This window comes from Aquarana catesbeiana, linkage group LG02 (genome assembly GCF_042186555.1).
Source record: "Aquarana catesbeiana isolate 2022-GZ linkage group LG02, ASM4218655v1, whole genome shotgun sequence".
NCBI lineage: Eukaryota > Metazoa > Chordata > Amphibia > Anura > Ranidae > Aquarana > Aquarana catesbeiana.
The window spans coordinates 685,757,967-685,782,597 of NC_133325.1; the positions used below are offsets into that span (position 1 = coordinate 685,757,967).

General features: G+C 43.9%; 1 long non-coding RNA gene across 1 annotated transcript in view; it reads left to right on the top strand.

Moving 5' to 3' along the window:
- Positions 1 to 24,631, top strand: part of LOC141129033 (uncharacterized) — a 98,135-nt gene that overhangs the window by 36,776 nt on the left and 36,728 nt on the right. The window contains exon 2 of the long non-coding RNA XR_012241762.1: positions 4,107 to 4,194. This is a non-coding gene — a long non-coding RNA (uncharacterized lncRNA). The remainder of the gene's footprint in view (positions 1 to 4,106; positions 4,195 to 24,631) is intronic.

Below are 24,631 nucleotides of genomic sequence, written 5' to 3' on the forward strand. Positions count from 1 at the left end.
TTGGAAATGAAAAATTCCTTCTAGTTGGTTCATTGTGTCTTACCAGAGGAGAACCCCTGAAGGAAGGAAGCGAACGAAATGGATTCATTGAGGCCTGGTGGGGAGGTGGCCTGTAACTGGAATATCCATCTCTGCTCTTTCTGTAGCAGAGACTTATTCCAATCGCCACCTCTGGTTGGAATATGCATTCTGCATAGGGCCACAAAAGTGACTCTTGGGGTCCTATAAATGTGTGTTGAGATCACATGTCTCCCAATGGGGAGGTATGGATTCCCCACTTGCATACTGTATACATGTTGGGAAATACGCTTCCAAAATTCCTGCCTGGTCTTTTCCACATAGTAGGCGCCACATTCGCATTCCATGAGATATACTACTCCCTGTGTATGGCAGTTCACAAATTGTGTAGGAGTAAATGTATTTCCACTGGGAAGAACAAAGGTTTTGTCAAAGCCGACTGCTAGCAAGGGGATACAGTCGCTCTTGTCTTAAGAAGGCATACAACCAAGCCATAGGTCAATCTAGATCCCAGCTGCTATTTAAATCAAATCCCCCTAAGAGCCTTGAGGGCAATATGACCCGTATCATTATGCGCTATTCGCGACAACACAGAGCTATTAATAAAATTATCAAACGTCATTGGAGTATCCTCACGGATGATCCCAAACTGCGTGAGTTTGTCCATACGCATCCTACCATAACCTATAGAAGAGCTATATCACTACGAGATAAGCTTGTCCAGAGCGAATACACCAATGAGAATAGGAGACTAAAACACTGCTCCGTAGTGGGCTCCTTCCCCTGTGGACACTGTTCATATTGTTCATTTATCAAAAAAGACAAAACCTTTGTTCTTCCCAATGGAAATACATTTACTCCTACACAATTTGTGAACTGCCATACACGGGGAGTAGTATATCTCATGGAATGCGAATGTGGCGCCTACTATGTGGGAAAGACCAGGCAGGAATTTTGGAAGCGTATTTCCCAACATGTATACAGTATGCAAGTGGGGAATCCATACCTCCCCATTGGGAGACATGTGATCTCAACACACAATTATAGGACCCCAAGAGTCACTTTTGTGGCCCTATGCAGAATGCATATTCCAACCAGAGGTGGCGATTGGAATAAGTCTCTGCTACAGAAAGAGCAGAGATGGATATTCCAGTTACAGGCCACCTCCCCACCAGGCCTCAATGAATCCATTTCGTTCGCTCCCTTCCTTCAGGGGTTCTCCTCTGGTAAGACACAATAAACCAACTAGAAGGAATTTTTCATTTCCAATCTCCTAGGTTACTGTCCTTATGTGTGTTAGGGATCACATTACCACTATATATGTATGGATGTGTATGCGTATGTGTATATGCGCGTATACATATTTATACATGTACATATTTTTTCTTTTTCTTTTTCCTTTCTCTTTTCACCAAAATTCCCTTTAATATTGGCGTTAATTCCCCAACAGGAGAAACCATGTTTTTTCATCTCATGGTTTACCTGTGGTTGGGCCACTGTATAACCAACAAACTGACCACTAACATTCGGAATATCCATGATAGTGGGACATACTCTCCCGTTCGAAGCATAATGTATAAAAGCGGGTATTTGTCTTTGTCCAATCCTCCCACTCTCTATACGATACAGCCCTGGAAAAACAGTTTACAGTTCTTCCATTATTTGATTTAAAGTTCTCTTATGTCTGTTTTTTCTATTTTCTACTTAACATTATAATGATCTGTGTTATTGCAGTTTATTAATTTCCTCAAATGCGATTGTAATATTGTGCAATACGGTGTATATCATTAAGGCCAATAAGGACCTAGTATATCCCACACAAGATGCCCAGTTGATGTTTTGACGATGGCAGGTGTGGACGTTTTTGAATATTACTTATAACCATCTTGTTCTTTCTTCCTCCTGTATATACTTTTGTCTCCCCTTGAGGGGTTGTGTTCTCCTTTAGGGGGCGGAGCTACGCCACACATGCCTTCCTGGCAGGACAAGAGAGGAGACGCTTGGGCCCTGCGTCTCTATAATGCGCCCACTAGGTGTCAGCACCTGGGTTGGGCGCTTCTTGCCTGCCAGCGGCATCCCGGATCCCTTCTAGACCCCGTGCGCATGCGTGCGTGACCTGGTGCGTGTGCACGTGACGTCACGTCGGTTGCGGCGGAAGCGACGGGGGACCCGAGAGCAATCGCTCTTCCGGAATGCCGGGGGCACGCAGTGAGCACACTTCTGTGTTGCTCTTCCCCTTAATGGGTGGGTGGGTGGGGAGAGGGGAGGGGAGCGGCGAGGCACCCACACCTGACGAGTCAATTAACTAGCACTTCCCTATAAAGCAGTCCAGGCACAGGGGAGGCTCATTGATCCTCTCCTCACCCTGGCATATGCAGGCACACAACCACCGCTCATATTGAGTGGTAAGTACTTTTGAAATGTTTGGAATTGCCTTCCCTCAGGTGTGGTGTAGACCACCGCCATTAGGAGCACTGTATCATTATACCCCCTCTTGTATCCAATTGATGTCTAATGCTGACATTATATGTTTCAGAACCGGACTAATTAATTCAAGCTTTTCCAGTCCATAGTACTAGGTAACAAGCATTGCTGTCACCTCATGCACCCCTTCATTTCACTATACACCTTGCACTTTTTGGTTTTGTTTTTGTTTCACTTTGTTTTGTTTGATTTCATTTCACAATATCCTGTGGGTGGTTGTTGCTGTAGGGTCTTACTTACATAACTGCATCCTATCACTTCACTTTCATTCACTTCTTTTTCTACCCTAACACTGCATCACTTTCACCCCCCTTTTTCTTTTTCTTCTTTCTTGTTTTCTTTTTCTCTCTTTCCAGCCTAGGCTGGTCTTCTTCACCTTGTATATTGTTTGTTTACACTGGTGCATGGCTAGTACTAACATCTCTAACATCGTTACTTTATGCCTCTGTAGGGGTTGCAGGGGATCTGGTGTTTGTCTGTTTTACCATGTCACCCTCTCACTTATTTCACTTTTCTTTTCCACTTCTTTGCCTTCACCTGCCTTATTTAGTCTTTCCTCCCCCATTTCCCCCCCCCCCATTCCCCCCCCACTTCTTTTTTCCCCCCTTTCCCCCTCCCCCTCCCTTTACGTTCCTCTCTCTATCTTTGCTATACCTCTGCTCCCCTGCATGCCTTTGCATTCACACTCCAATATCAACAAACTGTTCTGTATTAAGGGAACCATCATTTATCTAGGAAAATCATTTATTTCCTGCTTTTAATTTGATTTTAGCATCACCGTCACTCCACCCTGGGTGCAGTGTATGCCTTCGCTGTTCGCCTTCCTACTCTTCCTCCCCCACATATTTGTGGGAGGTTATATATGCGTGATCCCTCGTAAGGCATGTGTTGGTCTACCATCTGCTTCCTGAGGAACGTACCGGTTATTGGGGAGACAGAAGACATAGGAGTGACTATACCCGTTTTTCGTCATGAACACTTTGAACTATCGGAAACCTTGTGATTGGTAATTATACAATCTTGGTAGATATGCTGTGTTACATATGCAAGCTTGTCATTGCTGAGTTTTATATTTGGTTTGACACATGCTTATATTCCCACAGTTAACAATTATCCTCTGAAGAAGACCCAAACAGGGTCGAAACGCATCAGGATTCCAATATCTATGATCTTGTGGTCAATAATACATTGTATTGCACATTGTTCCCAACAACGGGCACCGTCCGCTGTGTGTGTTTTTTATTCTATTTTTGCTTATTTAATATTGTAATCCAGTTCATGTCCTGGCTCTATAGGTCAGAATTTATTCATTTGTTTTTCATTATCTTTTTATACTAATAAAATTACGTTTTGACCATTCATTTTGTTTTTTATTGGCTGCTTTAAAGCCCCGTCAGGGGGTTCTTCTTTCATTTTTTTATGCATCTTTATGGGGTGCGCAGTCCATTGGTCTGTACTCATGTGAGTGTCTCCTGTCGATCATGATTTTTTCTACATGTTCAAAAACACCAAAATGGCTCTGGCAGCGAAAGGGTTAAAGGTTTGTCCACCGAATTATAATCAAACTTCAGTACTTCTACATCCAACTCTCCTCTTTTGAATAGGGGTTGGCTCAGTGACACCCTTATCTAGAGGGTCCCTGAAAAGCGGCAGGAATTGGCAGCTGACAGCTCACTCTGCACGAAAGAACAGGTAATCTTTGAAAGTACTGTTCACTTTTATTTCCGTTTCTTTTACTCTTATTGTGTATTTTGTAATATCTTTTTCCTATAAATATTTTCTTGCATCTGTTTTTTTTTTCTTTTATTAAAATAATATTTTTAAATTGTAAAGTGGAATCTCTAAATGCTCTAACCATAAATTAAAGAACCCTTTCCTCTGTGAAGGCTACAGTATTTTACATTCTGCACATTCATGTCTGAATGTGGCAATGGTGCATGTTTCTGTTAAAATGTGTGAAGGCAGCTATGATCAATCTCAGTCTGCTGGCACTAAGATTGTTATCCCATGAGCTGGAAAATCTCTGTATATAATGGGACTGAGAACACAATCGTCACATCGGGTGTTTTTCTTCCCTTCAGGCAATAGAAAAAAGCAGCATGGGAATAAAAAAGAAGGGGAATATCAAAAAAATGTATACACTGGAATATGAAGCCTAATTGCGCTTTCAGGTTCAATTAGCTAAATACACTGCTGAAAAAAATTAAAGGAACACTTTCTAATCAGAGTATAGCATCACATCAATAAAACTCCTGGGATATTGATCTGGTTAAGTAGCAGAGGGGGTTGTTAATCAGTTTCAGCTGCTTTGGTGTTAACCACTTGCCGACCGCCGCACGCCGATGTACGTCCAAACTTTGGCGGTGGATATCGTTGTTATGGCAGCAGCTAGCTGCCATAACCCCGGTATCCCCGTTTTCGTGCGGCGTATGGCTATAAGATAAAAGTGGTCTCTGCGGCGGATTCACCGCGAGATCACTTTTATCGGTGGTGGGAGAGGGGCCGTCGGTAGCGGCGGAGGCGATCGCGTCCTTCCCTGTGCTGTGCCTGGAGACTAGTGAGGCTAAGATGGCGCCCGCTAGTCTCCATCACACTGCTGGGCGGAAGCGATGTCAAAACGTCACTTCCGCCCATACGTCTTAAAAGCACATTTTTTTCAATGTCATTTTTTTAAATGACTTTTTTTTATTGCATTTTAGTGTAAATATGAGATCTGAGGTCTTTTTGACCCCAGATCTCATATTTAAGAGGTCCTGTCATGCTTTTTTCTATTACAAGGGATGTTTACATTCCTTGTAATCAGGGGCGGATCCGGGGGGGGGGCAACAGGGCAATTGCTCCCCCCCGAAATAGTAGCACTGACATGTCTTGATGCCAGTGCCAATGCCGCTGCCTCTACCCGAGTCTCTCTCTCACATCAGCCGATCAGCGGCGCCGAGAGAGAGACTCGCACTGACATGGCAGGATACCAGGAGGAGGAGGAGGTGGGTGGAGCCTCTTCCCTGCACTCGTTGCTAACGCCAGGGCCGCCTGGCGTCTAGCAACGAGTGACGTCAGCGAGTCACGTCGGACTCGCCTTGACTGTGACAGGTTAGACGAAGCTGTTGGCTAAACAGTCATGTAAGTGCAAGTGCAGGTACGGCGCTCGTACAATCACACTGAGAGGGGGGCTGGACGGGAAGCTGCTGGGTGGCTCGGCAGGGAGGAGGATGGACTGGCCAATCAGTGGGTGGCGGAGCAGAGAGATGACATCATCTCTCACCGCCCGGCGCCCGCCCTGCATTCTGGCAGTTCTGCCCTCACTCACTGTGCAGGCAGCAGAGAGATTACATCATCTCTCTGCTGCCTGACTCAGACTGGGATGCAGGAATTGACAATCCCCATTCCCCACCTTAGCAGGAAAGTAACTATCTGCAACTTGTGGCAGGTGATGTGGCAAGTGGACAATCCGCAATGTGTGGCAAGTGAACAATCCGCAATGTGTGACAGGTGACGTGGCAAGTGACAATCCACAACTTGTGGCAGGTGACGTGGCAAGTGGACAATCCGCAATGTGTGACAGGTGACGTGGCAAGTGACAATCCACAACTTGTGGCAGGTGACGTGGCAAGTGGACAATCAGCAATGTGTGGCAGGTGATAGTGGACAATTTGCAACACATGGCAAGTGACAATCCGCAGCTTGTGGCAGGTGACGTGGCAAGTGGACAATCCGCAACTTGTGGCAGGTGACGTGGCAAGTGAACAATCCGCAATGTGTGACAGGTGACATGGCAAGTGACAATCCACAACTTATGGCAGGTGACGTGGCAAGTGGAGAATCAGCAATGTGTGGCAGGTGATAGTGGACAAATTGCAACGTGTGGCAGGTGACGTGGCAAGTGATAATCTGGCAAGTGATAATCTGCATCTGGTGGCAGGCGATGTGGCAAGTGACCCACTCGGGGCTCCCACTGATTCTGCATTATGGTGAGTTGAACTATTTCATTTTCTATAACAATGTAATAATAGAAGTAATGTGTTTCAAACATCCTGACACTATAATAACCATGGTGCCATGATGATTGAAGCTCCGAAATTTCCCTGATAAATTGCCCCCCAAAAAACGTATTTTCTGGCAGTGCCCCTCCCGACACTAGACTCTGGATCCGCCCCTGCTTGTAATAGGAATAAAAGTGACACATTTTTTTTTTTAAACTGTGTAAAAATAAATAAAATCATGTAAAATAAATAATAAAAAATAAAAAAAAAAAGTTTAAAACCCCCCGTCCTGACGAGCTTGCGTGCAGAAGCAAACGCATATGTGAGTAGTGCCCGCACATGAAAACGGCGGTCAAACCTAACATGTGAGGTATCGCCGCGACTGGTAGAGCGAGAGCAATAATTCTAGCACTAGACCTCCTCTGTAATGCAAAACATGCAACCTGTAGAATTTTTAACCGTCGCCTATGGAGATTTTTGAGGGTAAAAGTTTGACGCCATTCCACGAGTGGGCGCAATTTTGAAACGTGACATGTTGGGTATCAATTTACTTGGCGTAACATTATATTTCACAATATAAAAAACAAAAATTGGGCTAACTTTACTGTTGTCTTATTTTTTTATTCAAAAAAGTGAATTTTTCCAAAAAAAGTGCACTTATATGGTGCAAAAAAAAGTATTGCATTGACTGCCATTTTATTCTCTAGGGTGTTAGAAAAAAAATGTATAATGTTTGGGGGTTCTAAGTAATTTTCTAGCAAAAAAACCTGTTTTAAACATGTAAACACCTAAAATCCAAAATGAGGCTGGTCCTTAAGTGGTGAATGAAATAACAATAGGTGCACTAGATGGGCAACAATGAGACAACCTCCAAAACAGGAATGGTTTTACAGGTGGAAGCCATTGACATTTTTTTCCCTACTCATCTTTTCTGACTGTTTTTCACTATTTTTACATTTGGCTAGGATCAGTGTTAATACTGGTACCATAAGGTGATACCTGGACCCTACAGAGGTTGCACAGGCAGTCCAACTCCTCCACAATGGCACATCAATTGCCAGAAGTTTTGCTGTGTCTATGAGTCTCAATAGCTTGGAGGAGATTCCAGGAGAAAGCTCTAGGAAAGCTGGACGGGCCCCTAGAAAGTCCTTAACCCATCAGGACTGGTATCTACACCTTTGTGAGAGGAAGAACAGGATGAGCACTGCCAGAGCGCTACAAAATGACCTTCAGTGGGCCGCTGGTGTGAATGTCTCTGACCAAACAGTCAGAAACAGACTTCATGAGGGTGGCCTAAGGGCCCGACGTCCTCTAGTGGGCACTGTGCTCACTGCCCGGCACCATGGAGCTTGATTGACATTTGCCATTGAACACCAGATTTGCCAGGTCCGCCACTGGCGCCCTGTGTTTTTCACAGATGAGAGCAGGTTCACTCTGAGCATGTGTGACAGATGTAAAAGGGTCTGGAGAAGCTGTGGAGAAAGTTATGCTCCCTTTAACATCATTCAGCATGACTGGTATGGTCACTGATAGTTTGGGGAGGCATATCCATGGAGGGACGCACAGACCTCTGAGGGCTAGACAATGGCACCCTGACTGCCATTAGGTATCGGGATGAAATCTATGGACCCATTGTCAGACCCTACGCTGGTGCAATAACTCCTGGGTTCCTCCTGGTGCATGGCAATGCCCGGCCTCATGCGGCAAGTGTATGCAGCCAGTTCCTAGAGGATACAAATACATAAGTGGTCCATATAGTGAACTTGGTGTTGAGTTATTCACTTCGAGGTCATCACAGAGAACCAGAGGGACACTCTTTACTTCTAGAGGAAAACAGATTTCATCACCAAATACAGAAAGGTTTCTTCACAGTAAGAACTGTGGAAATGTGGAACCGACTCCCTCCAGAGGTGGTTCCGGTTATTTTAACCACTTTAATACCACCCATTGCACATATACTGCAGCAGGGCTGCTCTATTGTACAAAACGCCGTACCTTTACGCCGTTTTATGCAATAGATTCTGCTGGCGCGTGCACACGCCCACTGCGCTCGGCAGGAGCGCACGCGTTGGTCTGGCAGACTCAATGTCCACCAGCCACCAGAAATCGCTCCACAGAGAGGCAGAATGGGGATCTGTCAATGTAAACAAGGCGGATCCCCGTTCTGACAGGGGACAATACTGAGATTCGCTGTTCCTAGTGATCAGGAACAGCGATCTTTGTGTTGTCCCAGTAAGCCCATCCCCCACACAGTTAGAACACACCCAGGGAACACAGTTAACCCCTTGATCGCCCCTAGTGTTAACCCCTTCCCTGCCAGTGTCATTTATACATTGGTCAGTGCATTTTTTTTAGCACTGATCACTGTAATAATGTCACTGGTCCCCAAAAAGTGTCACTTGGTGTCAGATTTGTCTGGCACAATGTCACAGTCCCACTAACGCAGATCGCCGCCATTACCAGTAACAACAATAAAAAAAATAAAAGTCCATAAATCTATCCCCTATTTTCTACATGATATAACTTTTGTGCAAACCAATCGCTTATTGCGATTTTTTTAAATTAAAAATATGTAGAAGAATACATATTGGCCTGATGAATACATTTTTTTTAATATATTTTTTGGGGATATGTATTATAACAGAAAGTAAAAAAATTGTTTTTTTTTTCAAAATTGTCGGGGTTTTTTTGGTTTATAGCGCAAAAAATAAAAACCGCAGAGATGATCAAATACCACCAAAAGAAAGCTCTATTTGTGGGGAAAAAAAGGACAATTTTGTTTGAGCACAATGTCGCACGACCGTGCAATTGTCAGTTAAAGCGGCGCAGTGCTGTATCGCAAAAAATGGCCTGGTCATTAGGGGGTAAATCTTTCCGGGGCTGAAGTGGTTGAAAAAGGTCTGGATTCTTTCCTGGATACTATTTTTATAGGTAAAGTTGATCCAGGGAACTTCAGATTGCCTCTTGGAGGATCAGGAAGGATGTTTTCCCCATGTTGGATATTGGATCATGCTTTACTGGGGTTTTTTGCCTTCCTTTGGATCAACTGTGGGTATAGGATTGTATATATAGGATTATATATTTTTTCTCCTTCTATTGGTTGAACTGGATGGACTTGTGTCTTTTTTCAACCAGACTAAGGGCTCTTTCACACTGACGATCCGTATGTCCGTTTTTCATCCTTCCGTTTTCAGATGAAAAACGGACATACATGTATTCCTATGGAGCGTCGCATGTCAGCGGTGACATATCCGCTGACATCCAACCCGCTCCGATCCGAAAAGTGTACGGTCCGTCATCATCCGATCCCCCATAGGGGAGAGCGGCGCTCTGACAGGTCCGTCGCTGCACAGTGTGCAGCGATGGACCTGTCATCTTTTTGCTCAGCGGGGATCGGCGGAGCGATCCCCGCTGAGCAAGTGGGTGTTCACGGGGGTGAAAGAGCCCTAACTATGTAACAGTCCCCTGGTAATCATTGGGAGGGACACCCTACACTGAACCCAGCATGGCAGGAGTTTTCTTACACTATCCTTTTTGCCCTTGGTAACCAGGCTCTCTGGAAATTGCTGGGATACAATCACTTAGCTTACAAGTGTAGAACGAAAAAATGTGTTTCGTTTTGTTTCAATTCATTATTTACATAAATTTGTTTTGTTAAATTTCTTTAATTTGTTTTCGAAATTCATTTAGTTTATTCAAATTCTAATCAATTCAAATGTTTTGAATTCAAATCGAATTCCATTCAAATTGCATTTGAATCAAATTTCATTCTCAATCAAATTTATTCTATTCGAAATTTGAATTTTGGAAGATGGTTATATTCTTTTCGATTCCATTCTATTCTATTGTTTTTTTCTATTCTATTTTTTTTAATTTTCTATTCTGTTCTTTTCCTTTCTATTATATTCTATTCTTTTCGTATTCAAATTTATTCTTTTTGAAATTTGAATTTCGGAAAACGGTTATGTTGTTATATTCTATTTAATGCTATTCTTTTCTATTGTTTATTATGTTATATTCTTTTCTATTCTATTATTTTATTTTCTATTCTATTCTTTTCTATTATATTCAAAGTTATTCTATTCGAAATTCAAATTTCAGAAGATGGTTATATTCTTTCTATTTTAATTCTAATCTTTTTCTATTTTTTATTCAATTCCATTATATTCCTTTATTTTCTTTTCTATTTTATTTTATTCTGTTCTTTTATTTTCTGTTTTATTTTGTTCTGTTTTACTCTATTCTTTTATTTGCTATTCTGTCCCTTTTTTTCTTTTCTATTTTTTTCTATTCTTTTATCTGTTTTACTCTATTATATTCTATTCTTTTTTTTTATTATATGCTATTATATTCCTTTATTTTCTATTCTATTTTATTCTCTTCAAAATTTTTAATTTGATTAGGAAACTATTTGAATTTTATCAGAAATTTAGATTTATTTCAGATTCATTTAAATTCGTTAATATCGTAATTCAGAAATTCGGATACATCCTAATTTCCGAATAACGAAAAATTATTCTGAATTTCAATTCGGAATGAAACGAACAGCATATTTCTATTACAATGGTTCACCCATTTAGAATGAGCAGTATCTCTGCTCAACAGTTGGTTTCACTGTGCATATACAGTATCTCACAAAAGTGAGTACACCCCTCACATTCTTGTAAATATTTTATTATATCTTTTCATATGACAACAGTGAAGAAATTATACTTTGCTACAATGTAACATAGTGAGTGTACAGCTTGTATAACAGTGTAAATTTGCTGTCCCCTCAAAATAACTCAACACACAGCCATTAATGTCTAAACTGCTGGCAACAAAAGTGAGTACACCCCTAAGTGAAAATGTCCAAATTGAGCCCAAAGTGTCAATATTTTGTGTGGCCACCATTATTATCCAGCACTGCCTTCACCCTCTTGGGCATAGAGTTCACCAGAGCTTTACAGGTTGCCACTGGAGTCCTCTTCCACTCCTCCATGACAACATCACGGAGCTGGTGGATATTAGAGACCTTGCTCTCCTCCACCTTCTGTTTGAGGATGCTCCACAGAAGCTCAATAGGGTTTAGGTCTGGAGACATGCTTGGCCAGTCCATCACCTTTACCCTCAGCTTCTTTAGCAAGGCAGTGGTTGTCTTGGAGGTGTGTTTGGGGTCGTTATCATGTTGGAATACTGCCCTGTGGCCCAGCCTCCGGAAGGAGGGGATCATGCTCTGCTTCAGTATGTCACAGTACATGTTGGCATTCATGGTTCCCTCAGTGAACTGTAGCTCCCCAGTGCTGGCAGCACTCATGCAGCCCCAGATCATGATACTCTCACTACCAAGCTTGACACCATCTGAGCCAAATAAGTTTATCTTGGTCTCATCAGACCACAGGACATGGTTCCAGTAATCCATGTCCTTAGTCTTCTTGTCTTCAGAAAACTGTTTGCAGGCTTTCTTCTGCATCATCTTTAGAAGAGGCTTCCTTCTAGGATGACAGCCATGCAGACCAATTTGATGCAGTGTGCGGCGTATGGTCTGAGCACTGATAGGCTGACCCGCCACCCCTTCAACCTCTGCAGCAATGCTGGCAGCACTCATACGTCTATTTCACAAAGACAACCTCTGAATATGATGCTGAGCACGTGCACTCAACTTCCTTGGTCGACCTTTGTGAGGCCTGTTCTGAATGGAACATGTCCTGTTAAACCGCTATATGGTCTTTGCCACCGTGCTGCAGCTCAGTTTCTGGGTCTTGGCAATCTTCTTATAGCCTAGGCCATCTTTATGTAGAGAAACAATTCTTTTTTTCAGATCCTCAGAGAGTTCTTTGCCATGAGGTGTCATGTTGAACTTCCAGTGACCAGTATGAGAGAGTGAGAGCGATAACACCAAATTTAACACACCTGCTCCCCATTCACACCTGAGACTTTGTAGTTTAGACATTAATGGCTATGTGTTGAGTTATTTTGAGGAGACAGCAAATTTACACTGTTATACAAGCTGTACACTCACTACTTTACATTGTAGCAAAGTGTCATTTCTTCAGTGTTGTCACATGAAAAGATATCATAAAATATTTACAAAAATGTCTGTGTGCTGACACTGTGGAGAGCAGACCTCTGTTGCAGCGGCTCTGTTACAGCGGCTTTGCGAAGCAGCTTCGGCCACCTGGCCTCCCATCCCTGGGTCCCGACCATCCCTGACTCCCCTCACCAGCCCCCCCTCCCTATCTGCTCCTCTACTCACTCACCGCTCATCTTCACGCCATAGCCAGCTGCCCGGCCGCTCAGGACACTCAGCGGCTCCAGCCAGCCCCCCCTGCAGTTGCACCGGACCCCCCCCCTTGTCCGCACCGACCACTGTCACCCTGACCCCTCGGCTGGCCGGCCGGCCGCTCAGGCCACTCCACAGTCCGGCCAGCCCCCCGCTCCATACACCGGGACCCCCTCCCCTCCCATCCGCACTCATCACTCCGGACGCTGCCTTAGTCAGCCGGCCGGCCGCTCAGGAAATTCCTCGGCTCCGGCCTAGCTTCGGCTGCTAGCCGGCAGCACTCTTCACTCCTCCTACCACCGCCCGATCGGCGGGCCGCCCCCCCCTCTTCCCTGCTCGATCATCCTCACCGGATCTCCCGCCACCTTCTGTGGACGGTCCGGGCATCATCGCAGGACAGCTTGGGCCTAGCCGGCGGCCATCTTGGTACCCCCATCACCGTCCAGCCGCGGCTCGGGCCCAGCCGGCGGCCATATTGGCACACGCAGACCTACTGTGCAGCTACTGAGGACCCGGTGCAGCATCGCAGGACACCCCCACTCCTGTGGCCTCTAGTGTCCAGCCACATCACCTCTGAGTGACCCGCTATCCAAGGTCCCTCCTTCAGTCTCCCCCCCTCCCCCCCCCCGGGACACCACCGCAGCCGCAGTCTAACCACCACATTCTAGCCACTAGATTCGGTGGGACAGACCACGGCTGCGGCCCAGTTCCAGCAGCCAGCCTCCCACACCCCCTCCCATTATTGTCCTACAGAGCACGGGCCACTCCACACCTGAAATCACCCATCCTGCGACCACTGGACCTCACCGCAGGGGCTCTGGTTATCCACCGGAGGCCACTCAACTTGAATCATCATAGATGCAGCCACCGCACCACCTACCTGTAAGTAGCATCAGATTCCCCCCCCCTTCGTCCGCTGGACCATCCATTCAGGTAAGCACAGGGGTACGTTAGCAGTTGATCCAAGGATTCCCGATCGCCCCTCGGGGGGTCAGGAAGGAATTTTTTCCTCTGCTGCACCATTGGCACTCGCAGCTAGGGGTTTTTCGCCTTCCTCTGGATCAACGACAGGGGGGTAGGTTAGCCGTACCTCCTCAAGTACCTCCGCACCAACTCCAGCCCGTCACCACACCGCTCCAGTAGCAGTGGTAGTCATCGGACCCCTCCATCCACCTGCAAGCGCATCACCACCACATCAGTACCACCATCAGAACACCCTTCCTACAAGCAACGCCGTCTTCCTCATCATGTGCAGCTTCAAATACACAGCAGACACCCTCCACAGGCTGAGAAACACTGCCGTAACTTTACCGACCGCCACTCAAAAGAGATTAAAAAAAGAACAATTACTAAGGACCAACCCTCAATCAACCAGGAAATGCAGGGAGACACCGACCCAACCGCAACAACTAACATGCGCCCTGATCAACACCAGATCTGCAGTCAAGCACAGGCTGGAAATCCACGACTTCGTCATCGAAAATAACATTGATTGTCTCTTCATTACAGAAAGCTGGCTAACACCTGACTGCAACACCATCCTAACTGAACTGGTGCCCGAGAACTACAGTATCCTAACCGAGCATAGAATCGGAAAAAAAGGAGGAGGCCTAGCAGTGATTTTCAAATCACATCTTGGGTTCACCAAACCAAACTTACAAAAACCAGTGCCTTTCATGGAAACACTCTCACTGCATCTTCAAACAACACCTCAGGACACATACTACTATGCTACAGACCACCAGGACCAAAGACCAATCTCCTTACACCGCTCTCTGAATTCTTCTCAATACACACCTTGAAAACCAAAAACCTTCTGGTACTTGGTGATTTTAACCTCTGGGCAAATTCTGCCCAAGACGCCATCGCAACCGCCTGCGTCAGCCAAATGGAAGAACTTGGCCTTCAACAACTGATGAATTCTCCCACCCATGGGTCAGGACACACTTTAGATCTCATCTTCAAACAGAATATGGACATCAAAGTACTTGACAACACTCCACTACCATGGACGGACCACCATGCTATTAAATTTATAATCACCACTAACGGCATCCTCCAAAAACAGAAACACGCAACAGCAACTCACTGGAATAGATCTCAGAAGAAACTTCACTCCGATCTCTTCAAAACTACATTATCAAGCAAAATTCTTTTGCTAAACTCAAATCTCTCAACCGAACAAACACTCAACTTCCTAAACAATACATTACTACAAGCAGCAGACTCCGTGGCACCAAAACGCAGAACACTTATCCGCAAAAAAAACTCCAGTTGGTTTAATGGTACTCTCACCCTACTCAAGCAAGAACGCAGAAGAGCTGAGAGAGCATGGAGAAGAAATCCCACCAAGGAAAACCATGCTAACTACAAAACACACACTGTGAAATACCACAAGGCAATCTTCAAAGCCAAAAAAGAACATTTCTCAAACACCATCTCATCCGCCCTAAACCGCCCACGTGAACTTTTCAAAATAGTTGCTCAGTCAATGAACCCGACCTGCTTAGAGCCTCCATCAAACGATACACAAGAATTCTGCAATGAGTTATCAGACTTCTTCATCGACAAAATCGACTTCATTCGAAAATCAATCCATCAAAAAATAACAACCAACCTCACTCAACCAAAGCAAAAAGAGGATAGCGTTACGAACTTCACTCAACCGCCAAATTTCTTTCTGTCCCCAATCACCACGGACATGACTAAAAACATCATCAGAAGCCTTCGAGACAGCTCCCTCAAGCAAGGCATCGTCAAACCCCTGCTAAAGAAACCCAATCTCGACCCCAAGGACCCTAACTGCCGCAGACCAATAACCAGCCTCAACACCATCTCCAAGATTCTAGAGAAACCAGTAGTACAGCAGCTACAACACCACCTGGATTCACACCAACTCCTGGACCCTCTGCAATCAGGCTTTCGCCCAGGTCATGGCACAGAAACAGCACTTCGGAAGATATGGGACGACGCCCTTGAAGCAGCAGACGACGGAGAACCGAGTCTCCTGGTACTGTTAGACCTCAGCGCAGCATTCGATACAGTGGACCACAATACTTTACTTGTCTGCCTCGCTGAAGTTGCAGGAGCTACAGATTCTGCTCTAAAATGGTTTACATCCTTCTTAGAGAATCGCTCCCAGACAGTGAAACTAGGAACCTTCACCTCGGAAACCCGGGCAGTCTCCTGTGGAGTCCCACAAGGCTCACCCTTGTCACCAATACTATTCAACATCTACATCCGCCCACTTCTCAATATCATCAGGAAAACCGATCTCTGCTTCCACTCATACGCTGATGACACCCAACTCTACCTTCGCATCAACGGACAAAAAGACCTTCATCAGCAATTACAGAAATGCCTCACTTTAATAGATGACTGGATGACAAGTAGCTCCCTCAAACTCAACGGTTCAAAAACAGAACTTCTTCTCCTTCAAGCTAACAAAAATTCCACAACAAAGACTCCGTGGACACCTCCCACCATCCTCGGACAGACCATCTCTCCAAGCACCAAAGCCAAGAGCCTCGGAGTCATTTTCGACTCAGGAATGACAATGGATGCACAAATAGGATCAGTGGTGAGCGGATCCCACCATCTCCTCCGCCAGCTACGCAGACTAATCCCCTTCATCCCAGAAGAGGACAAAGCGGCAGTTGTGGGAACAATCATCAATTCCCGACTCGACTACGCGAATTCCCTCTACGTAGGACTTCCCCAATATCAGCTTGCGCGCTTACAACTCATCCAAAACACGGCGGCAAGACTGTTAACAGGAAAAAAACCCTGGGAATCCATCTCCCCATCCCTAAAGAGCCTACACTGGCTAACCGTGAAGAATCGGATCACATTCAAGACCCTCTGCCTCACCCACAAATGTATACAAGGAAATGCTCCGCTATATCTCCGGGAGAAAATAAAACACTACACACCGAATCGCAGTCTTCGATCAGCCAACCAAAACCTCCTTATCATTCCCAAATACCGCTACAAAGCAAAGGGAGAACGAAGATTCGCAGTCCAAGGACCCCGACTATGGAATGCTCTTCCTACCAACATCCGCATGGAAGAAAACCACCAGGCCTTCAGGAAAAAACTAAAGACCTTCCTCCTCTAACAAGCTGACAACAGAGAATGTATCTCAGCGCCTTGAGGCGATTCAGTTCGCATTTGCTGCGCTTTACAAATCATTCATTCATTCATTCATTCATTCAAAAATGTGAAGGGTGTACTCACTTTTGTGAGATACTGTATGTGCCTCAGCTTTAAAAAGGGATTCCATGTGCATGCTCTAGTGAACAGGCAGGTAACACAGGAGAATGCAGTTAAGTCAGGGTGTTGTCACATCACCATCCTGGCTATGCAGCACGGCACAACTGTGTGAATTACAAGGGTAGTTGAACAAAATTGTAAATACTTTGGCAGATAAAACAGTTCACATTTTAGCTGTGTATTTAACTGGTTGCTTGGGGTTCTGCTTTAAAGTAGAACTAACGCAAAACATTTTTTTCCATTGTGGATAGGTTAAGGGAAGGTTATAACCCCATCTGTGTCCCTTTAGAGAGACTTCCTTTCACTTCCTGTCCAACAGCCAAAACAGGAAGTAAGAGGAATCCCCTTCAAAGTGGGGCAAACCCTGAATGTCACCAAAACTAGAGTTCTCACTAGAAGATTTCCCCTTTATTCCTGTTCTGGGGATAACCTAAAATTTGGAATTTATGATTACCTTTCAGAGAAAACAGCAAATAGGCAAATCAAGAGACAGATCTCCCTAATGGGGCAAAGACAGCAATAAAAAACTGACAGGTGTCCTAATCCCTATCCACTCTATCCAAAATGAAAAGTGTTGCCTTTAGTTATACTTTAATGTCAATACTGCAAATCATTATTTGCAAAGAACCAGGGTTAATGATTATTTGTACTAATTTCTCAACACTAAAAATTTCACATATCCTTGATCCATATTATGAAATTTGTTTATTACCTAAACACAACCCATCACAGTCAATTCAATTTCAACTTTGCTGAAAGTGCAAGATAAGATCACATGTTTAGTGATACTGTGCTGAGCATCTATTGTAAATCAATAAATCATGAATTGGCAAACATGGACTCTGGGATGACATTGTTACACTCAGAATACAAACCATTCCTGGGAATTTTTCATCTGACTTCTTATAATCTTATGATATAATTTACAATACCAATTATGCAACATGATGTACCCCAATATAAGGATATCAGCAGATTTAGGCAGGTTCATTAAAAGGTAAAGATAGGATAATCATTTTCAGTCTGTACACTATTTGTAACAAACGGTTATTCATTTCTGGCTAATCAGTCAATATTTTAGTAGGATATTTTTTATTTTATCAAGGGAGTCATATCACTTCTATTGATCGATGGAAGAGACAGAGTGTAAGGGCTTGGTCGCTCATGTATTGATTATGAAGAGCAAAGCAATGCTCATTAACGCACCTATAAAATTTATGATGTGTTTTTGTTGTATTTTTGAAGCATTGAAAAAACATCAAAAATGCTTGATAAATGCCCATGAAAGTGTTGCTTTTCTAGTGGGAAGTGCTTAAAGGGGAAGGGATGTAGAGGAAAGTATCTCCTTTGAGGAGGCATGGTTAGGTTGTGGTGTGATAGCAGACATTTTTGTGAATTATTTGCAAGATGGATTTGTATACTTTGATATCTTTGACACCTGGCTTGGTCCAGCTCAACTTTGCTAACACAAAAAGCTTTGCCACTGGCAATAATGCTCAATGCCTCTGCTCCTGCTTGGTACTGTCAATATAGCTGGGTGGCTTGATGCTTTTGCCTGCATTTAGAAGCAATGGTGTTACCACACGGCTGATCTGTACAAACAGAAAGTGACTGGAGCTGCTCTGTCCCATCTTTTTATTATTTCCTAATGCAGTCTGGGATGCAGGAACCACCACTGCTTCTCCCTCAACACTAAGCTATCACTTTATAAATGCATCACTAACATGCTATAAATGCTATAGGTGTAGTTAAGGTGCAGTTACCATTAAAATGCATTAAGGCGCATTACCATTAAAATGAAGTGTCAATGCCTCATGAAACCGGCATTCTGCCTAATTTTTAACACAATGCTACCGCTATTGTGCATACTGCACTGTGTGGTGCCCATTTTAATAATTATGGAAGGCATTGAAGGAGGGTTTAAAAATGCTGCATAAATGTGGCTTAAACACAGGGTAGTGACGCATGTGTGTGTGAAGAAGCACTAAGCAGATTGTGAGGTGATATACGGCAGCAGGTCACAGACCATTGGGAGACTGAAAGCTCAATGAGTACCTTGGGGCAGAAAATAAGAGGCACAATGTAAACATAATAGATATTGGGTTGGAGGGTTTGATTAGAGGAAGCATAACTTCAAATGATGGTGGCCCAGGAGGTATAGATGACTCCTAATTTGGCAGGGTGCAAAGAGGAGACAGGAGTTGCAACTAATTATATAACTTTGTGTGGCAAGCCAGAGCTGCATGAGTGTCCTCATAGCCGGTAGTGTATTAAAAAAGGAAATGGTTTGCAACCAAGTTAGCATATACCATAGCAAATGTAGCACCCCTTTGTGTACATAGTGTGAATAGGTTAGGTATATTTAGTTAAGCTTCACTGCAGCCAGTGGAGCCAGGATTAGGGTCATGCAGAGTTTAGCTGGCAGGCTCTGAGGGCTGAGCCTCGGTCACCTCCTTCTGGAAGCTCCTAGAAGGTTCCTGAACTTACTGGGTGGAGACAGCAGCTCGAATATTCACGAAAGCTCTACCAATCCATGGGTAAGGATGGCCCAGAAGTGTGGAGAGATTGCCCATAGATGTTCAGGAGCCTGGCCATGTGGGGGAGAATCCAGGATCCAGAGGCCTGGAGGGGACCTCTGTGCTGGGGAGCTCTGCCTCCAGGCAGAATGTACCAGAGAGAGAGACAGTGTGCTGAGAGAAAGGAGGAAGGTAGTTAAGAGGAACCCTCACCCCCTTCAGTCTCATCTCAACTGATCGAGACACCCTGGCAAGCAAGTGGGACCTGAACAGCAAGAGGCCTGGGCAGAAGTCACCATCTATACTGCAGGACGTTAAGGGACTGAGTGAGAAAAATCTGCCTGTTTCACCACCCAAAGCCTATAAGGGAGAGGCAGCGAGGTGGAATAACCATCTAGCCATTTGGGAGAGACAGCTACTACAAACCTTCAACCCCTGCTTAGGATAATCTTGTGCTAATGTGCCAGTGCTTTGCCAGTCTGTTGAAAGTAATTTCTTATTATTTAAAATAAACTGGGACAAATCCACACTGTTACCACTTGATCCCCTTGTATCGCCTCTTCCCTCAGCAGCAGACTAGATAAGGGTGGTAGATACATTTCGGTATTTAGGCATAGTTATTCATCCCAACCTGGAACTATATTTTAAACTTAATGTAAATCCCCTGATTCAAAAAATCCAGGAAAAAGCAGCTAGTTGGATTAAACTTCCCCTTTCAGTTGTGGGTGGATGTAACCTGATAAAAATGGTCTGGGTTCCACAACTCTTGTATGTGCTCCACAATGCCCCCATCTGGATTCCTGTACATGTTTTCAAAAAACGCAACACTATATTCTGCTCCTTGATATGGAGGAAACAAGTGCTACGTATTAAATTGGAAACATTACAAGAGGTAAGGGACTCGGGCTGGCTGGCAGTGCCGAACCCATACTATTACTTCATAGCGGCTCAATTGCAGCACCTAATGGGATGGCAGTATCCGGGTCCTCTGACCCCACAAGCAATATTGTACACACCCTACTTTCGAGCGAGGGCCTTGTGGAGTGCATAGAAGCGGAAGAATTTAGAAAGATACCTGAGTACCAAACTATGGTGCTTATAGATAAAATATGGAACAAGACCAAACAACACTTTCAATATGTAGGATACTCTGAATGGTCACATATCTGAAACAATAGCAACTTTCCCGAATTATGTAAATTGCAAGGCTTTTCTGCGTGGTCTAGAAGCGGGGTGGTATACGTCCCGCAGCTATACCGACGCGGACTCCTATGGGATTTTTAATCCCCGAGGGAGGAATATGGTCTACCAAACGTATTGTTTTTTCAATACCTACAACTTAGACATGCCATTTCAGCACAGGCTACGCTATCCACATGGGAATTAACTAGACCCTCGGTGCTAACACGACTAGTAACATCAACATCTAGGAAAGGACAGATATCATCTATATATGACTATATCGCAGGTATCCAAGACTATGACATTAAAATGCAGGACAAGCTGGGGGGAAGATATAGGTCTAATAACAGACGAGGAATGGTCTGCTATAATGGAGAATGTACCCAAAGTGTCACTTTCCTCTTCCCAAAAACTCACACAACTATTCATTATACACCGAACTTACCATACCCCATATAAACTACACAAATGGCATAGAAGAGATGACCCATTTTGTTTTGCAGTGTAGATAATGGTACCCTTATTCACATGCTCTGGAAGTGCCCGAAACTGCAAAGGTACTGGTCTGAAGTAATTAACTCTATTAACAAAATATGGAATCTTACATTTGCATTTGACCCCAAGCTGTGTCTGCTGGGATGGTTTGACGAGGAACTATATCTGCCACACACCTACATGGCCATTCTCAGAGTCTTATTTATTGCCAGAAAACTTATAGCTAGAAAATGGCTTTCGGTGTCGTCGCCAACACACACGGAGTGGGTTAATGCCATAAACGGCACCCTATTGAGGAAGAAGTTGACATACCAACACAGAGGTAGCCCAACAAAATTTGAAAATATATGGAATCCCTGGTTGGAGGTACCTGGTTTAGCCCCCTTCCAACTGGTCCAGAACAAAGTACTTGGTGGCAGAACATAAACGCCTGCCCCCTCTTATGCGGATGGAGGCTGTTTATACTAGGTGGGTAAAGGATGGGATGGTGACATAGAGACTCAGAACGTGGATCAATCTGAAATAATATACCTGATGAGAAGATGTCTCGCTCTGTAGTGACAAGTTATATGGTTTACTTTTATAAGATAGTTAATGGAAGAACACTGGAAACCCCCCCCACCACTGTTTAGGGGGGGAAGTACCTCTACACTGACCAATTGTCCTTTTTAGGCCCGGGAGCGGAGCAGAACACTAAAAGGACACGTTTACTAAAAAAGGAAATATACAAAATGGTAGACACGGTTATATGCATGTAGAGATTTGTCTTCTTAAATTGACTGTAATTTTACAGAAAATAATGATGCAGGAGAAGCGATTCCGATCAGCTGTACATCTAGATAATAATATGTCCTTTGCAATGCTATTTGATGTATGTTTTTGTTTTTGTTTAATGGAAGAGTTTTTCTCTTTCTATGTTTTACCAATAAAAAAAATCTGATTTAAAAAAAAAGTACCTGAAATCAAGTTGGATCTTGTGGCTAGCCAAGTTGTACAGTTATTACAGAAAGAGTACAGTCTGGGATCTTTGCTAGAAGTTTGTGATCACTCGAGTTGTCCTCAAAGTTCTACATTGACCAAGTTCTGGGCATCCCATAACTACCCTAACCCCATCCAAGTTATTTACCCCCAAAAATAACAAAACATGGACTGGTTTTCTGGCTAGATGTGCTTGCTGAAAATGCATGTTGCCTGGCTGTGCAGACAAAGGGGGACCCAAAATCCAGCGGCCCCTAAGGGGGTAGCGCTACACAAAGTGCTGGTACAAAAGGGTTCCAACTATAATAACATATAGTTTCTAGATAGCTGCAAACATATTGTAAACATTTCTCGGCATAAAAGATAAATAAAGATACGTTCCTAAAGTTAAGTACATGTAAAAAAAAGCCCAGTTCCCTGCCCCCTAACCTAGTCTAAGATAGAATTCCTCCACCTAGTTGCTCCACCAAGTTGCTTATTTACTTCTCCATGATGATGGTGTACTCCTCTGGTGTTTTATATACTTGGAACCTGAGTGGAGTGGTTCCAGCTGAGCTTAGCTTAGGGTTCTAGGCAGTGTGGTAGTTTTGTATTTTTAGTGTACAGTCCCTGACAAAAGTCTTGTCGCTTCTCTATTTTGTAGAAACTCCTGCTATTAACCTGACTTTTAATTAATCAATTGGTGTTAGAAATAGCTCATACGAAAAGCTAAAGCCCTCCCAAATGATGTTTAATGCACTGAAATAAATTAGTTTCACTGAAAAAAGATTTATCATTTAATCAGGACAGACAGGTCAAATTTTGGCAAGACAAAAGTTTTGTCGCCTATACAGAAATTGAACAACTTTACTGAAAATCCAAAAATATGTCAGCAAATTAAGTAGTGGTGCTGTGAGATCCAAATTTTATATCTTGTATGACTTCCATGAGCTTGAAGGACAGAATTCATGCGGTTTGGCAAGGATTCATACAATTTACTGATGAAGTCATCAGGAATAGCAAAGAAAACAGTCTTGCATGCCTCCCAGAGTTCATCAATATTCTTCGGTTTTGTCTTCCATGCTTCATCTTACATCCTACACCACATATGCTCAATGATGTTCATGTCTGGTGACTGGGCTGGCCAATCCTGGAGCATCTTGATCTTCTTTGTCTTAAGGAACTTTGATGTGGAGATGGAAGTATGCGATGGAGCACCATCCTGCTGCAAAATTTGGCCTTTTTTATGGTTGGGAATATAAGAGTAAGCTAAGATTTCTTGGTATTTTAGACTATTGATGTTGCCTTCCACCATGCAGATCCCTCGCACACCCCCATACTGGATGTAACCCCAGACCATGATTTTGCCTCCACCAAACTTCACTGTTTTCTGGGTAAATCTCGGCTCCATGCGGGTTCCAGTAGGTCTCCTGCAATATTTGCGGCGACTGTGGTGTAATTCAACAGAAGATTTATCTATAAAATCCACCTTCTGCCCCTTTTCCAGAGTCCATCCTTTTAGCAGGCTGTGGTCCTTGGCAAATGCCGCATGGTTTTTCAATTGTCTTTTGTTTAGTGCTGGCTTATGGGCAATGATTCGACCATGGAGGCCATTTCGAGACAGAATCCGACAAACTGTCCTGGTTGACACAGGGACTTCAGGTGACCAGGTCTCGTGGAGCTCTGCTGCAGTGGAAAATGGGCTGGCCTTGGATTTTCGAGCCACCAAACGGTCCTCTCGAGCAGTTGTCTTGTGGGGTCGGCCTGACCTGGCCTTGTCCAAAACGTCTCCAGTCTCTTCAAATCTTTTTTTTATCCTCTGAACTTGACGCTGAGACACATTGAAGGTGTCTGCCACATCAGCAGTGGATCTGGTCTTCAGGCTCTTGATAATCAACACTTTAGTCTCCGGGTGAATCTTAGGCATGTTTGCAGAGGTCTAGTAGCAGTTGAGAAAGTCTAGTGTACTGGTGTTCTTTTTATACACACCTGAGACCTAATTGATCCATTATTAGTCACAGGTGAAGCTCATATAACAAGGCGACAACACTTATGTCTTGGCAAAAATTGACTCAATGGGCTTTACCAAGCTGTGAATATTAGAATACTTTTTGTCAGTTTCGTTTTGCACTGAAACATTATTACAAAAGCTGTTGGGATTAAAATGACCCATTTCTTGTAACAAAATCTTGATTAGAAATATATTTTAGCGGCACTTCAGGTCAATTTGTACACAAGCGACAAGACTTTTGTCAGGGACTGTACTTATGTAGCACTACCCCCCTAGAAGTTGCAAATGACAAGGTTCCCCACTGCTGCACAGTCAGTCACATAGCATTTCCAACTTACATCCAGACACAGAAAACTGTCCTTGAGCATTGTTTTTGTTGCTTTACTAGGGGATAAAAACTTGGTTGAGGATAGGAATTATGGGATGCCCAACTTGACAGTAACAAAAAGAACCA